This window comes from Phalacrocorax aristotelis, chromosome 10 (assembly GCF_949628215.1).
Source record: "Phalacrocorax aristotelis chromosome 10, bGulAri2.1, whole genome shotgun sequence".
Taxonomy (NCBI): Eukaryota; Metazoa; Chordata; class Aves; order Suliformes; family Phalacrocoracidae; genus Phalacrocorax; species Phalacrocorax aristotelis.
Window position 1 is genome coordinate 12,132,356 of NC_134285.1, and position 4,588 is coordinate 12,136,943.

Genomic DNA, 4,588 nt, shown 5'->3' on the forward strand with positions numbered 1-4,588 from the left:
TCCCCTTTTTTAAAGGAAGAGGATCTTAAGGAAAAAGGAAAAAAAAACCCTTGTGGATTTTTTTGCCCCTCCGCTTCCCCCTCTCCCCCTCCCCTTCATGTGGCCTCTTGTTTAGCTCGTGGCGTGACCGTGATGAAGAAATGTTTCTGGGCGCCTGGCAGGGTGATCTTTTTATGTAATGAGTCAGGATTTTGCCAACGGAAGGAGCCGGCTCGGAGCGAGGACCGAAGGGCTGTCTCCTTTCAAGAGGGGGAACCTGCCAGGCGAGCGGCACCCTCTCCTCGGGATCCCGGCTCGCTGCGGGCGTCCGTTTGTCCGCGGCTTGCGGGGGCACTGACAAGTGGTAAGTTGCGCTCTCCTTCCGCGCCCCCCGCCCTCCCGCCGCCGGGGCGACGCGCGGCCCCGCGCACGCCCCCGCCGCCTCCGCGGCCCGCAGGTGGGGCCGCCGCCCCGCGCCCCGCTCCGCCGCCCCGCGGGCAGCCGGGGCCGCGCCCTGCGGCGGGGATGGGGCGGCTCCGCGCCCGGCGGGCACCTGGCCGGGAGGGCGGGGGGCGGCCGGGCCGGCGCGGCTGCCGAAGGGCCGGGGACGGCGGCCGGGGCCGGGGCTAGGGCCGGAGCCGCGGCCGGGGCGCGGGAGGCCGCCCCGCGGGGCCGCGCATCGCCGGCCGCCTCCCGGCGCGGCCCCGCGCCCACCTGCCGCAGGCCGCGGAGGGGCCGCCGGCGGGCGGGGAGGCCGGGCCCGCGCCCGGCGCGGAGCGGGGCCGCCTGGCCGCCGCGGCCGGCACCCTCGGGAGCCACAGGTGTTCGGTCCTGCCGGGAGCCCGGCCGCCGGCCCCGTCCCGGTGCCCCGGGCGCGCTGCGGGGGCCGACTTTCGCCGAACGCAAATAACCGCAAAGAAGCGTGCTTGGGAGAGGCGACGATACGTAGCGTTTGATAAGCGCGTGGGAAATAAGAAAAATCTTCCAAATCCTCATAACCCTAAAGCAGTCAGTTAATTCCTCTTTCTACAGGCCATGTATTTCATTTTAACATTCCTACTTAGCCGGAATTTCCATCAACTTCTCTGCGTTCTTCCCTCAAGATGCATTTGCTGATTACACAGCAGTTCAGCGAGGACAGCATTCTTTGGCTCGGTACTTCGATTATAAAGAGCCGAGTAACTGTAACAGTGGCTTTTCAAGCGCAGTAATTAGTTTCCTTTTTAGTAACTGACAGCACTTACCTACTTCAGTCATCCAAGTGTAAACTATAGTGCTTTTAAACTTGGATTTTATTTAGAAGTTCTGTTGGAATTATATACTGAGGATTTAGAAAGTATGTTCCTTTTGTCCCTACTTTTCCTCTCATCTTTGAAAGAAGTTATTAAGCAACATAATGTAGGGGTAGTAATGTTTAGACACGCATCTGAATACTTGAAACTACCCCTATTAGTGGGAAAAGACCTAACTGTTTCACGTGAAGTGAAAATATTTTCGAGTTTATTGTACAAATAACAAACTTAGAATAATGGCAGACATCTCTGTGTAGTGTGTCAACTTTAGCTTGAAATATAGTGGAACAGAGAAACGAGTTGTTACTTTGAAAGAAATCTTAATAGATATTTTGAGAGCTGGATCTAATAAATAACTGTTATTCTGGGTGAGTTCCTTGTCATTTTATAGACACAGAAGGTGCTGCTTACCTACTCAATAAATAAATCATAAAAAGTGACTAAAAACAAATAGTATCTGTTAGCAATTCCTGCTGTCCAGAAAGCGAAGGAGTGTGTATTGTGACTTGGCTACAATATTCTCTTTTATTAGTCTGAAAATTACCCACTTTATAGGCAATGATTCTCTCAGTTGATTGGGCATATCTTACTTAAAATTGAATCTCAGAAGGTTGTGGTTCCAGAGTCGGGGTTTTGGGGGCGAGATGAGCTTATGTTTTATCCAACTGGCCCACAAAGTCCCGCTTTTGGTGGTCACTTTGTTCTGCAAAAGAAACCAGTATATTATGGCTCTTACAGTGGACATTAAATGTAGTAAACTATTGTTGCTTTTAAAAAAGGCTACTATACACTTTAAATAAACTATAATACTCTAATGTTGTCTTCAGCAATAAGAAGTGAATAGAAAATACTGTCATTCTGAAAGTTAAACATAAAAAAAAAGTTTTCTAACTGTTGGTGGAATTTTTCTCTTAAAAAGCTAGTGAAGGCTGAAGAAAATGTTATATTTCAAAGAGTGGTCATTCGACATAGGTGAATTGAGAGAAAAGGAAGTAAGTCCGTAGAAAAGAGAGGCAGCTTAAAGCCCGCAAACATCATATAAACACCAGTAACATTTGTATTGTCAGTCTCCTCCATTTTTTGCTCACAAAGTGTTCAGTTTTAATGTATCTCTTCAACTAGCTGGTTTTTTGTGAGTGTGTGCGTGTGCTTGTGTGTCTACATGTGTATACTCTATATCTATGAATCAATTTAAAGATTCCTAATTTTTGTACTGATAAAAGTTGTAGAATATATTTGTATGAGTAAGGCACTGTAAAGCTGTTGAAGTTCATATTACTATTTACATTTTGCTATCAAAATCCTGAAGAATCTAAGCATAATTTTTACTTTAAAATTATATACTTCTACTTTCCCGATGGGATTGTAGTATGTGTTGAAAATTTGTTAGTAGATAAGCTGAACTTTCTTATGGTTCTGAATATACTGTACCCATACTTAAGACTGAATGAAACACATTACACTCACACAATAGAATTTATACAATGGCTTATGCATACAGCACATGCACACAAAATACATACACGAGCATCCTCTCAGCTGGTGCAAATGTGTCTGTCATAGTTTGACGTCTTATGCCAGCTAATCACCTGCTTAAGTTACACATAAACACCTAGGCATTCACACTGTGGTCACATTATAATTGCAGTCAGATTCATTTTAAGTGCTGACCTACTCAGGTTGACTGAATCAATTTGAATATTTCAAAAAGGCCTGGAAATTCAGCTGCAGTTACACAGTGATACACTGTTAGAGTGAAGTTGTTGGTATGTGATGTACCACATAACTACATGCAGGATCTACATATTCATGCAAAGGGAGATCATGCTGAATGATCAAGATCTTTCTATGGAATTCTGGTATTATACATTGCATAGCAATATAATCGCTACACATGTGAAATAGGACATATCCAAACCTCAGTGCAACAAATTCCTCACTTGCTTAAGACTGAAATCTGATGTGGAAGAGCTTAGGGTAGAATTGTGCTGCTAGTATGCATTTTAGCTACTATTTTGCATTAAATAATGCTGTTCAAAAGCAGAATTTATGAGAAGGTTAAATTTTCATGAACAAACTAAGCTACAAATTTAACTGTAGAAATTTTTTATTTTTGAATTAGAGTACTTAGTTTGTGAATACATTCTAGACCAGTCCAATACTACAAGTTGACAGAATTGGATTGGTTTAATTCCTGTGGTCTCTTCACTAGTATTCTGAGAACATAAGAGCAGAAAATCAGAGATTAGAAAGTGGATCAATGTGAGGATTTTGCTTTAAGGGAAAAAGAAACAACGTACATACCAAACAGCAGCAAAGATCAACTCTGCTCTGCTGAAATACAGCAGTTTCTTCTCACCAGCTATTACTTTAAAGCTCTTAAATTAAAACATGTAATGTTGTATAGCTACTTGCTATAAGATGTGCTTTACATAGCCGTGCTTTAACCAGCTATTTTTAGATTTTTTTTTCAGATAGGTTCTATTTGATTCTCTATTGAAGATACACAAAATTCAAATGCATTTCTTCTAGCGCCAATAACCCAGCTATAGAATTAATAAACTATTTAAATGACTAATGAGCAGTGTTAAAGAACACAGTTACACTTCTGGAGGCCTTCCTCATACAAAATTTTTAGTCACATTTTTTCCCATTAGTAAGCTTACAGAAAGAGCTCCTGTTTGTCTCTAGTGTGCAGGACAACTGTCAGTTTTCTACTACTATGGGTATCATGCGTATCTATTAAACTTTAAATGTATGTTCATTTCATATGTGTTACCCAAATTAATGATGATTAGACAAAACAATGATAGATTCCCTAAACATCTATAGTATAAAAATTTGACCTCTTTCCCTCACACTGGTTTTCCCACAAGGTTTGCACGCAGCATGGGGTGGTGGCCTCAGAGTTGAGACTCCTGAAGTGCATTGCGTATCCAGAGTATTAATAATTAAATACCTGGGATCGGTCTACCTTGCTGTTTGAAATGAAGAAAGAAATTTACAGAAGATAAAAAGTAGATGGTATGTTTGGAATCAAAATTAATTTTCCTTGAATTGAAAACGGTAGTTTTCAATAATATTATTGAAAAAATAATATTTAGAAAGATCAACTCCAATTATTTATTGCATCTATAATTTACAAAATTGAAAGCCCTACTAGCTATGTTTCTATTTAAAATAAATGTAAACCTACATTTTTAGAATTACTTTTCTGCATTTTTAAGCAAACCTTTAAAAAAATAGCTTACAAACACTGAATCAGCAAAGGATTATCAAATGGCCTAATCTGTTTACTTTTGAAATTTTATTGAAAG

The 4,588-nt window shown here is 42.2% G+C and overlaps 1 long non-coding RNA gene across 1 annotated transcript in view; it reads left to right on the top strand.

The window, feature by feature from the left end:
- Positions 1-203: 203 nt before the first annotated feature.
- The window catches only part of LOC142062614 (uncharacterized), a 46,528-nt gene continuing 42,143 nt past the window's right edge, over positions 204-4,588 (top strand). Inside the window, exons 1-2 of the long non-coding RNA XR_012662511.1 lie at positions 204-343; positions 4,148-4,295. This is a non-coding gene — a long non-coding RNA (uncharacterized LOC142062614). The remainder of the gene's footprint in view (positions 344-4,147; positions 4,296-4,588) is intronic.